Consider the following 12,966-nt stretch of genomic DNA (forward strand, 5'->3'; position numbering starts at 1 on the left):
ACTTGTATGAACACATTTTAATTTCAAAGTTGGCCTCTGTGCTTTTCAGTGGTGGAAAGAGTCTTTCTTGCACTGAGGTCTGCTTATTGTAAATATCTTGTACTTGTTTTTACACCTTTTAATGTCAAAGTTGGATTCTGTGCTTTTTCAGTGTTGGAAAGAGTCTTTCTTGCATTGAGGTCTGCTTATTGTAAATATCTTGTACTTGTTTTTACACCTTTTAATGTCAAAGTTGGATTCTGTGCTTTTTCAGTGTTGGAAAGAGTCTTTCTTGCATTGAGGTCTGCTTATTGTAAATATCTTGTACTTGTTTTTACACCTTTTAATGTCAAAGTTGGATTCTGTGCTTTTTCAGTGTTGGAAAGAGTTTTTCTTGCACTGAGGTCTGCTTATTGTAAATATCTTGTACTTGTTTTTACACATTTTAATGTCAAAGTTGGCCTTTGTGCTTTTTCAGTGTTGGAAAGAGTCTTTCTTGCACTGAGGTCTGCTTATTGTAAATATCTTGTACTTGTTTTGCACATTTTAATGTCAAAGTTGGTCTTTGTGCTTTTCAGTGTTGGAAAGAGTCTTTCTTGCACTGAGGTCTGCTTATTGTAAATATCTTGTACTTGTTTTTACACCTTTTAATGTCAAAGTTGGCCTCTGTGCTTTTTCAGTGTTGGAAAGAGTCTTTCTTGCACTGAGGTCTGCTTATTGTAAATATCTTGTACTTGTTTTGCACATTTTAATGTCAAAGTTGGCCTTTGTGCTTTTTCAGTGTTGGAAAGAGTCTTTCTTGCACTGAGGTCTGCTTATTGTAAATATCTTGTACTTGTTTTGCACATTTTAATGTCAAAGTTGGTCTTTGTGCTTTTCAGTGTTGGAAAGAGTCTTTCTTGCACTGAGGTCTGCTTATTGTAAATATCTTGTACTTGTTTGAACACATTTTAATGTCAAAGTTGGCCTTTGTGCTTTTTTATTGTTGGAAAGACTCTTTCTTGCATTGAGGTCTGCTTATTGTAAATATCTTGTACTTGTTTTGCACATTTTAATGTCAAAGTTGGTCTTTGTGCTTTTCAGTGTTGGAAAGACTCTTTCTTGCACTGAGGTCTGCTTATTGTAAATATCTTGTACTTGTTTGAACACATTTTAATGTCAAAGTTGGCCTTTGTGCTTTTTTATTGTTGGAAAGACTCTTTCTTGCATTGAGGTCTGCTTATTGTAAATATCTTGTACTTGTTTTGCACATTTTAATGTCAAAGTTGTCTTTGTGCTTTTTCAGTGTTGGAAAGAGTCTTTCTTGCACTGAGGGCTGCTTATTGTAAATATCTTGTACTTGTTTTTACACATTTTAATGTCAAAGTTGGCCTCTGTGCTTTTCAGTGGTGGAAAGACTCTTTCTTGCACTGAGGTCTGCTTATTGTAAATATCTTGTACTTGTTTGAACACATTTTAATGTCAAAGTTGGCCTTTGTGCTTTTTTATTGTTGGAAAGACTCTTTCTTGCATTGAGGTCTGCTTATTGTAAATATCTTGTACTTGTTTTGCACATTTTAATGTCAAAGTTGGCCTCTGTGCTTTTCAGTGTTGGAAAGACTCTTTCTTGCACTGAGGTCTGCTTATTCTAAATATCTTGTACTTGTTTTTACACCTTTTAATGTCAAAGTTGGCTTCTGTGCTTTTTCAGTGTTGGAAAGACTCTTTCTTGCACTGAGGTCTGCTTATTGTAAATATCTTGTACTTGTTTTTGCACATTTTAATGTCAAAGTTGGCCTTTGTGCTTTTTCAGTGTTGGAAAGAGTCTTTCTTGCACTGAGGTCTGCTTATTGTAAATATCTTGTACTTGTTTTAATGTCAAAGTTGGCCTTTGTCCTTTTTCATTGTTGGAAAGACTCTTTCTTGCACTGAGGTCTGCTTATTGTAAATATCTTGTACTTGTTTTTGCACATTTTAATGTCAAAGTTGTCTTTGTGCTTTTTCAGTGTTGGAAAGAGTCTTTCTTGCACTGAGGTCTGCTTATTGTAAATATCTTGTACTTGTTTTTGCACATTTTAATGTCAAAGTTGGCCTTTGTCCTTTTTCATTGTTGGAAAGACTCTTTCTTGCACTGAGGTCTGCTTATTGTAAATATCTTGTACTTGTTTTTGCACATTTTAATGTCAAAGTTGTCTTTGTGCTTTTTCAGTGTTGGAAAGAGTCTTTCTTGCACTGAGGGCTGCTTATTGTAAATATCTTGTACTTGTTTTTACACCTTTTAATGTCAAAGTTGGCCTCTGTGCTTTTTCAGTGTTGGAAAGACTTTTTCTTGCACTGAGGTCTGCTTATTGTAAATATCTTGTACTTGTTTTTGCACATTTTAATGTCAAAGTTTTCTTTGTGCTTTTTCAGTGGTGGAAAGAGTCTTTCTTGCACTGAGGTCTGCTTATTGTAAATATCTTGTACTTGTTTTTGCACATTTTAATGTCAAAGTTGGCCTTTGTGCTTTTCAGTGTTGGAAAGAGTCTTTCTTGCACTGAGGTCTGCTTATTGTAAATATCTTGTACTTGTTTTTGCACATTTTAATGTCAAAGTTGGCCTTTGTGCTTTTTCGGTGTTGGAAAGAGTCTTTCTTGCACTGAGGTCTGCTTATTGTAAATATCTTGTACTTGTTTGAACACCTTTTAATGTCAAAGTTGGCCTTTGTGCTTTTTCAGTGTTGGAAAGACTCTTTCTTGCACTGATGTCTGCTTATTGTAAATATCTTGTACTTGTTTGAACACCTTTTAATGTCAAAGTTGGCCTTTGTCCTTTTTCAGTGGTTGAAAGACTCTTTCTTGCACTGAGGTCTGCTTATTGTAAATATCTTGTACTTGTTTTAATGTCAAAGTTGGCCTTTGTGCTTTTCAGTGTTGGAAAGACTCTTTCTTGCACTGGGGTCTGCTTATTGTAAATATCTTGTACTTGTTTTAATGTCAAAGTTGGCCTTTGTCCTTTTTCATTGTTGGAAAGACTCTTTCTTGCACTGAGGTCTGCTTATTGTAAATATCTTGTACTTGTTTTTGCACATTTTAATGTCAAAGTTGTCTTTGTGCTTTTTCAGTGTTGGAAAGAGTCTTTCTTGCACTGAGGTCTGCTTATTGTAAATATCTTGTACTTGTTTTTGCACATTTTAATGTCAAAGTTGGCCTTTGTCCTTTTTCATTGTTGGAAAGACTCTTTCTTGCACTGAGGTCTGCTTATTGTAAATATCTTGTACTTGTTTTTGCACATTTTAATGTCAAAGTTGTCTTTGTGCTTTTTCAGTGTTGGAAAGAGTCTTTCTTGCACTGAGGGCTGCTTATTGTAAATATCTTGTACTTGTTTTTACACCTTTTAATGTCAAAGTTGGCCTCTGTGCTTTTTCAGTGTTGGAAAGACTTTTTCTTGCACTGAGGTCTGCTTATTGTAAATATCTTGTACTTGTTTTTGCACATTTTAATGTCAAAGTTTTCTTTGTGCTTTTTCAGTGGTGGAAAGAGTCTTTCTTGCACTGAGGTCTGCTTATTGTAAATATCTTGTACTTGTTTTTGCACATTTTAATGTCAAAGTTGGCCTTTGTGCTTTTCAGTGTTGGAAAGAGTCTTTCTTGCACTGAGGTCTGCTTATTGTAAATATCTTGTACTTGTTTTTGCACATTTTAATGTCAAAGTTGGCCTTTGTGCTTTTTCGGTGTTGGAAAGAGTCTTTCTTGCACTGAGGTCTGCTTATTGTAAATATCTTGTACTTGTTTGAACACCTTTTAATGTCAAAGTTGGCTTCTGTGCTTTTTCAGTGTTGGAAAGAGTCTTTCTTGCATTGAGGTCTGCTTATTGTAAATATCTTGTACTTGTTTTTACACCTTTTAATGTCAAAGTTGGATTCTGTGCTTTTTCAGTGTTGGAAAGAGTCTTTCTTGCATTGAGGTCTGCTTATTGTAAATATCTTGTACTTGTTTTTACACCTTTTAATGTCAAAGTTGGATTCTGTGCTTTTTCAGTGTTGGAAAGAGTTTTTCTTGCACTGAGGTCTGCTTATTGTAAATATCTTGTACTTGTTTTTACACATTTTAATGTCAAAGTTGGCCTTTGTGCTTTTTCAGTGTTGGAAAGAGTCTTTCTTGCACTGAGGTCTGCTTATTGTAAATATCTTGTACTTGTTTTGCACATTTTAATGTCAAAGTTGGTCTTTGTGCTTTTCAGTGTTGGAAAGAGTCTTTCTTGCACTGAGGTCTGCTTATTGTAAATATCTTGTACTTGTTTTTACACCTTTTAATGTCAAAGTTGGCCTCTGTGCTTTTTCAGTGTTGGAAAGAGTCTTTCTTGCACTGAGGTCTGCTTATTGTAAATATCTTGTACTTGTTTTGCACATTTTAATGTCAAAGTTGGCCTTTGTGCTTTTTCAGTGTTGGAAAGAGTCTTTCTTGCACTGAGGTCTGCTTATTGTAAATATCTTGTACTTGTTTTGCACATTTTAATGTCAAAGTTGGTCTTTGTGCTTTTCAGTGTTGGAAAGAGTCTTTCTTGCACTGAGGTCTGCTTATTGTAAATATCTTGTACTTGTTTGAACACATTTTAATGTCAAAGTTGGCCTTTGTGCTTTTTTATTGTTGGAAAGACTCTTTCTTGCATTGAGGTCTGCTTATTGTAAATATCTTGTACTTGTTTTGCACATTTTAATGTCAAAGTTGGTCTTTGTGCTTTTCAGTGTTGGAAAGACTCTTTCTTGCACTGAGGTCTGCTTATTGTAAATATCTTGTACTTGTTTGAACACATTTTAATGTCAAAGTTGGCCTTTGTGCTTTTTTATTGTTGGAAAGACTCTTTCTTGCATTGAGGTCTGCTTATTGTAAATATCTTGTACTTGTTTTGCACATTTTAATGTCAAAGTTGTCTTTGTGCTTTTTCAGTGTTGGAAAGAGTCTTTCTTGCACTGAGGGCTGCTTATTGTAAATATCTTGTACTTGTTTTTACACATTTTAATGTCAAAGTTGGCCTCTGTGCTTTTCAGTGGTGGAAAGACTCTTTCTTGCACTGAGGTCTGCTTATTGTAAATATCTTGTACTTGTTTGAACACATTTTAATGTCAAAGTTGGCCTTTGTGCTTTTTTATTGTTGGAAAGACTCTTTCTTGCATTGAGGTCTGCTTATTGTAAATATCTTGTACTTGTTTTGCACATTTTAATGTCAAAGTTGGCCTCTGTGCTTTTCAGTGTTGGAAAGACTCTTTCTTGCACTGAGGTCTGCTTATTCTAAATATCTTGTACTTGTTTTTACACCTTTTAATGTCAAAGTTGGCTTCTGTGCTTTTTCAGTGTTGGAAAGACTCTTTCTTGCACTGAGGTCTGCTTATTGTAAATATCTTGTACTTGTTTTTGCACATTTTAATGTCAAAGTTGGCCTTTGTGCTTTTTCAGTGTTGGAAAGAGTCTTTCTTGCACTGAGGTCTGCTTATTGTAAATATCTTGTACTTGTTTTAATGTCAAAGTTGGCCTTTGTCCTTTTTCATTGTTGGAAAGACTCTTTCTTGCACTGAGGTCTGCTTATTGTAAATATCTTGTACTTGTTTTTGCACATTTTAATGTCAAAGTTGTCTTTGTGCTTTTTCAGTGTTGGAAAGAGTCTTTCTTGCACTGAGGTCTGCTTATTGTAAATATCTTGTACTTGTTTTTGCACATTTTAATGTCAAAGTTGGCCTTTGTCCTTTTTCATTGTTGGAAAGACTCTTTCTTGCACTGAGGTCTGCTTATTGTAAATATCTTGTACTTGTTTTTGCACATTTTAATGTCAAAGTTGTCTTTGTGCTTTTTCAGTGTTGGAAAGAGTCTTTCTTGCACTGAGGGCTGCTTATTGTAAATATCTTGTACTTGTTTTTACACCTTTTAATGTCAAAGTTGGCCTCTGTGCTTTTTCAGTGTTGGAAAGACTTTTTCTTGCACTGAGGTCTGCTTATTGTAAATATCTTGTACTTGTTTTTGCACATTTTAATGTCAAAGTTTTCTTTGTGCTTTTTCAGTGGTGGAAAGAGTCTTTCTTGCACTGAGGTCTGCTTATTGTAAATATCTTGTACTTGTTTTTGCACATTTTAATGTCAAAGTTGGCCTTTGTGCTTTTCAGTGTTGGAAAGAGTCTTTCTTGCACTGAGGTCTGCTTATTGTAAATATCTTGTACTTGTTTTTGCACATTTTAATGTCAAAGTTGGCCTTTGTGCTTTTTCGGTGTTGGAAAGAGTCTTTCTTGCACTGAGGTCTGCTTATTGTAAATATCTTGTACTTGTTTGAACACCTTTTAATGTCAAAGTTGGCCTTTGTGCTTTTTCAGTGTTGGAAAGACTCTTTCTTGCACTGATGTCTGCTTATTGTAAATATCTTGTACTTGTTTGAACACCTTTTAATGTCAAAGTTGGCCTTTGTCCTTTTTCAGTGGTTGAAAGACTCTTTCTTGCACTGAGGTCTGCTTATTGTAAATATCTTGTACTTGTTTTAATGTCAAAGTTGGCCTTTGTGCTTTTCAGTGTTGGAAAGACTCTTTCTTGCACTGGGGTCTGCTTATTGTAAATATCTTGTACTTGTTTTAATGTCAAAGTTGGCCTTTGTCCTTTTTCATTGTTGGAAAGACTCTTTCTTGCACTGAGGTCTGCTTATTGTAAATATCTTGTACTTGTTTTTGCACATTTTAATGTCAAAGTTGTCTTTGTGCTTTTTCAGTGTTGGAAAGAGTCTTTCTTGCACTGAGGTCTGCTTATTGTAAATATCTTGTACTTGTTTTTGCACATTTTAATGTCAAAGTTGGCCTTTGTCCTTTTTCATTGTTGGAAAGACTCTTTCTTGCACTGAGGTCTGCTTATTGTAAATATCTTGTACTTGTTTTTGCACATTTTAATGTCAAAGTTGTCTTTGTGCTTTTTCAGTGTTGGAAAGAGTCTTTCTTGCACTGAGGGCTGCTTATTGTAAATATCTTGTACTTGTTTTTACACCTTTTAATGTCAAAGTTGGCCTCTGTGCTTTTTCAGTGTTGGAAAGACTTTTTCTTGCACTGAGGTCTGCTTATTGTAAATATCTTGTACTTGTTTTTGCACATTTTAATGTCAAAGTTTTCTTTGTGCTTTTTCAGTGGTGGAAAGAGTCTTTCTTGCACTGAGGTCTGCTTATTGTAAATATCTTGTACTTGTTTTTGCACATTTTAATGTCAAAGTTGGCCTTTGTGCTTTTCAGTGTTGGAAAGAGTCTTTCTTGCACTGAGGTCTGCTTATTGTAAATATCTTGTACTTGTTTTTGCACATTTTAATGTCAAAGTTGGCCTTTGTGCTTTTTCGGTGTTGGAAAGAGTCTTTCTTGCACTGAGGTCTGCTTATTGTAAATATCTTGTACTTGTTTGAACACCTTTTAATGTCAAAGTTGGCCTTTGTGCTTTTTCAGTGTTGGAAAGACTCTTTCTTGCACTGATGTCTGCTTATTGTAAATATCTTGTACTTGTTTGAACACCTTTTAATGTCAAAGTTGGCCTTTGTCCTTTTTCAGTGGTTGAAAGACTCTTTCTTGCACTGAGGTCTGCTTATTGTAAATATCTTGTACTTGTTTTAATGTCAAAGTTGGCCTTTGTGCTTTTCAGTGTTGGAAAGACTCTTTCTTGCACTGAGGTCTGCTTATTGTAAATATCTTGTACTTGTTTGAACACCTTTTAATGTCAAAGTTGGCCTTTGTGCTTTTTCAGTGTTGGAAAGACTCTTTCTTGCACTGATGTCTGCTTATTGTAAATATCTTGTACTTGTTTGAACACCTTTTAATGTCAAAGTTGGCCTTTGTGCTTTTTCAGTGGTTGAAAGACTCTTTCTTGCACTGAGGTCTGCTTATTGTAAATATCTTGTACTTGTTTTAATGTCAAAGTTGGCCTTTGTGCTTTTCAGTGTTGGAAAGACTCTTTCTTGCACTGGGGTCTGCTTATTGTAAATATCTTGTACTTGTTTGAACACATTTTAATGTCAAAGTTTGCCTTTGTGCTTTTTTATTGTTGGAAAGACTCTTTCTTGCATTGAGGTCTGCTTATTGTAAATATCTTGTACTTGTTTGAACACATTTTAATGTCAAAGTTGGCCTTTGTGCTTTTTTATTGTTGGAAAGACTCTTTCTTGCACTGAGGTCTGCTTATTGTAAATATCTTGTACTTGTATGAACACATTTTAATGTCAAAGTTGGCCTTTGTGCTTTTCAGTGGTGGAAAGACTCTTTCTTGCACTGAGGTCTGCTTATTGTAAATATCTTGTACTTGTTTGAACACATTTTAATGTCAAAGTTTGCCTTTGTGCTTTTTTATTGTTGGAAAGACTCTTTCTTGCATTGAGGTCTGCTTATTGTAAATATCTTGTACTTGTTTGAACACATTTTAATGTCAAAGTTGGCCTTTGTGCTTTTTTATTGTTGGAAAGACTCTTTCTTGCACTGAGGTCTGCTTATTGTAAATATCTTGTACTTGTATGAACACATTTTAATGTCAAAGTTGGCCTCTGTGCTTTTCAGTGGTGGAAAGACTCTTTCTTGCACTGAGGTCTGCTTATTGTAAATATCTTGTACTTGTTTTTACATCTTTTAATGTCAAAGTTGGCTTCTGTGCTTTTTCAGTGTTGGAAAGACTCTTTCTTGCACTGAGGTCTGCTTATTGTAAATATCTTGTACTTGTATGAACACATTTTAATGTCAAAGTTGGCCTTTGTGCTTTTCAGTGGTGGAAAGACTCTTTCTTGCACTGAGGTCTGCTTATTGTAAATATCTTGTACTTGTTTTGCACATTTTAATGTCAAAGTTGGTCTTTGTGCTTTTTCAGTGTTGGAAAGAGTCTTTCTTTCACTGAGGTCTGCTTATTGTAAATATCTTCTACTTGTTTTAATGTCAAAGTAGGCTTCTGTGCTTTTTCAGTGTTGGAAAGAGTCTTTCTTGCACTGAGGTCTGCTTATTGTAAATATCTTGTACTTGTTTTTGCACATTTTAATGTCAAAGTTGGCCTTTGTGCTTTTTCAGTGTTGGAAAGAGTCTTTCTTGCACTGAGGTCTGCTTATTGTAAATATCTTGTACTTGTTTAAATGTCAACGTTGGCCTTTGTGCTTTTTCAGTGTTGGAAAGAGTCTTTCTTGCACTGAGGTCTGCTTATTGTAAATATCTTGTACTTGTTTTTACACCTTTTAATGTCAAAGTTGGCTTCTGTGCTTTTTCAGTGTTGGAAAGACTCTTTCTTGCACTGAGGTCTGCTTATTGTAAATATCTTGTACTTGTTTTTACATCTTTTAATGTCAAAGTTGGCCTTTGTGCTTTTTCAGTGTTGGAAAGAGTCTTTCTTGCACTGAGGTCTGCTTATTGTAAATATCTTGTACTTGTTTTGCACATTTTAATGTCAAAGTTGGTCTTTGTGCTTTTCAGTGTTGGAAAGAGTCTTTCTTGCACTGAGGTCTGCTTATTGTAAATATCTTGTACTTGTTTTGCACATTTTAATGTCAAAGTTGGCCTTTGTGCTTTTTCAGTGTTGGAAAGAGTCTTTCTTGCACTGAGGTCTGCTTATTGTAAATATCTTGTACTTGTTTTGCACATTTTAATGTCAAAGTTGGCCTTTGTGCTTTTTCAGTGTTGGAAAGACTCTTTCTTGCACTGAGGTCTGCTTATTGTAAATATCTTGTACTTGTTTTTACACCTTTTAATGTCAAAGTTGGCTTCTGTGCTTTTTCAGTGTTGGAAAGACTCTTTCTTGCACTGAGGTCTGCTTATTGTAAATATCTTGTACTTGTTTTTACATCTTTTAATGTCAAAGTTGGCCTTTGTGCTTTTTCAGTGTTGGAAAGAGTCTTTCTTGCACTGAGGTCTGCTTATTGTAAATATCTTGTACTTGTTTTGCACATTTTAATGTCAAAGTTGGTCTTTGTGCTTTTCAGTGTTGGAAAGAGTCTTTCTTGCACTGAGGTCTGCTTATTGTAAATATCTTGTACTTGTTTTGCACATTTTAATGTCAAAGTTGGCCTTTGTGCTTTTCAGTGTTGGAAAGAGTCTTTCTTGCACTGAGGTCTGCTTATTGTAAATATCTTGTACTTGTTTTAATGTCAAAGTTGGCCTTTGTGCTTTTTCAGTGTTGGAAAGAGTCTTTCTTGCACTGAGGTCTGCTTATTGTAAATATCTTGTACTTGTTTTGCACATTTTAATGTCAAAGTTGGCCTTTGTGCTTTTTCAGTGTTGGAAAGAGTCTTTCTTGCACTGAGGTCTGCTTATTGTAAATATCTTGTACTTGTTTTTACATCTTTTAATGTCAAAGTTGGCCTCTGTGCTTTTCAGTGTTGGAAAGACTCTTTCTTGCACTGAGGTCTGCTTATTGTAAATATCTTGTACTTGTTTTAATGTCAAAGTTGGCCTCTGTGCTTTTTCAGTGTTGGAAAGAGTCTTTCTTGCACTGAGGTCTGCTTATTGTAAATATATTGTACTTGTTTTTGCACATTTTAATGTCAAAGTTGGCCTTTGTGCTTTTTCGGTGTTGGAAAGAGTCTTTCTTGCACTGAGGTCTGCTTATTGTAAATATATTGTACTTGTTTTTGCACATTTTAATGTCAAAGTTGGCCTTTGTGCTTTTTCGGTGTTGGAAAGACTCTTTCTTGCACTGAGGTCTGCTTATTGTAAATATCTTGTACTTGTTTTAATGTCAAAGTTGGCCTTTGTGCTTTTTCAGTGGTGGAAAGAGTCTTTCTTGCACTGAGGTCTGCTTATTGTAAATATATTGTACTTGTTTTTGCACATTTTAATGTCAAAGTTGGCCTTTGTGCTTTTTCGGTGTTGGAAAGAGTCTTTCTTGCACTGAGGTCTGCTTATTGTAATAATCTTGTACTTGTTTGAACACATTTTAATGTCAAAGTTGGCCTTTGTGCTTTTTCAGTGGTTGAAAGACTCTTTCTTACACTGAGGTCTGCTTATTGTAAATATCTTGTACTTGTTTTAATGTCAAAGTTGGCCTTTGTGCTTTTTCGGTGTTGGAAAGAGTCTTTCTTGCACTGAGGTCTGCTTATTGTAAATATCTTGTACTTGTTTGAACACATTTTAATGTCAAAGTTGGCCTTTGTGCTTTTTCAGTGGTTGAAAGACTCTTTCTTGCACTGAGGTCTGCTTATTGTAAATATCTTGTACTTGTTTTAATGTCAAAGTTGGCCTTTGTGCTTTTTCAGTGGTTGAAAGACTCTTTCTTGCACTGAGGTCTGCTTATTGTAAATATCTTGTACTTGTTTGAACACATTTTAATGTCAAAGTTGGCCTTTGTGCTTTTTCAGTGGTTGAAAGACTCTTTCTTGCACTGAGGTCTGCTTATTGTAAATATCTTGTACTTGTTTTAATGTCAAAGTTGGCCTTTGTGCTTTTTCAGTGGTTGAAAGACTCTTTCTTGCACTGAGGTCTGCTTATTGTAAATATCTTGTACTTGTTTTAATGTCAAAGTTGGCCTTTGTGTTTTTCAGTGTTGGAAAGAGTCTTTCTTGCACTGAGGTCTGCTTATTGTAAATATCTTGTACTTGTTTTTGCACATTTTAATGTCAAAGTTGGCCTTTGTGCTTTTTCGGTGTTGGAAAGAGTCTTTCTTGCACTGAGGTCTGCTTATTGTAAATATCTTGTACTTGTTTTTGCACATTTTAATGTCAAAGTTGGCCTTTGTGCTTTTTCAGTGTTGGAAAGACTCTTTCTTGCACTGAGGTCTGCTTATTGTAAATATCTTGTACTTGTTTGAACACCTTTTAATGTCAAAGTTGGCCTTTGTGCTTTTTCAGTGTTGGAAAGACTCTTTCTTGCACTGAGGTCTGCTTATTGTAAATATCTTGTACTTGTTTTAATGTCAAAGTTGGCCTTTGTGCTTTTTCAGTGTTGGAAAGACTCTTTCTTGCACTGAGGTCTGCTTATTGTAAATATCTTGTACTTGTTTTAATGTCAAAGTTGGCCTTTGTGCTTTTCAGTGTTGGAAAGACTCTTTCTTGCACTGAGGTCTGCTTATTGTAAATATCTTGTACTTGTTTGAACACATTTTAATGTCAAAGTTGGCCTTTGTGCTTTTTCAGTGGTTGAAAGACTCTTTCTTGCACTGAGGTCTGCTTATTGTAAATATCTTGTACTTGTTTTTACATCTTTTAATGTCAAAGTTGGCCTTTGTGCTTTTTCAGTGTTGGAAAGAGTCTTTCTTGCACTGAGGTCTGCTTATTGTAAATATCTTGTACTTGTTTTGCACATTTTAATGTCAAAGTTGGTCTTTGTGCTTTTCAGTGTTGGAAAGAGTCTTTCTTGCACTGAGGTCTGCTTATTGTAAATATCTTGTACTTGTTTTGCACATTTTAATGTCAAAGTTGGCCTTTGTGCTTTTCAGTGTTGGAAAGAGTCTTTCTTGCACTGAGGTCTGCTTATTGTAAATATCTTGTACTTGTTTTAATGTCAAAGTTGGCCTTTGTGCTTTTTCAGTGTTGGAAAGAGTCTTTCTTGCACTGAGGTCTGCTTATTGTAAATATCTTGTACTTGTTTTGCACATTTTAATGTCAAAGTTGGCCTTTGTGCTTTTTCAGTGTTGGAAAGAGTCTTTCTTGCACTGAGGTCTGCTTATTGTAAATATCTTGTACTTGTTTTTACATCTTTTAATGTCAAAGTTGGCCTCTGTGCTTTTCAGTGTTGGAAAGACTCTTTCTTGCACTGAGGTCTGCTTATTGTAAATATCTTGTACTTGTTTTAATGTCAAAGTTGGCCTCTGTGCTTTTTCAGTGTTGGAAAGAGTCTTTCTTGCACTGAGGTCTGCTTATTGTAAATATATTGTACTTGTTTTTGCACATTTTAATGTCAAAGTTGGCCTTTGTGCTTTTTCGGTGTTGGAAAGAGTCTTTCTTGCACTGAGGTCTGCTTATTGTAAATATATTGTACTTGTTTTTGCACATTTTAATGTCAAAGTTGGCCTTTGTGCTTTTTCGGTGTTGGAAAGACTCTTTCTTGCACTGAGGTCTGCT

The sequence above is a fragment of the Perissodus microlepis genome, unplaced genomic scaffold (assembly GCF_051167445.1).
Source record: "Perissodus microlepis isolate ML-2025 ecotype Zambia unplaced genomic scaffold, ASM5116744v1 scaffold_25, whole genome shotgun sequence".
NCBI classification, from domain to species: domain Eukaryota; kingdom Metazoa; phylum Chordata; class Actinopteri; order Cichliformes; family Cichlidae; genus Perissodus; species Perissodus microlepis.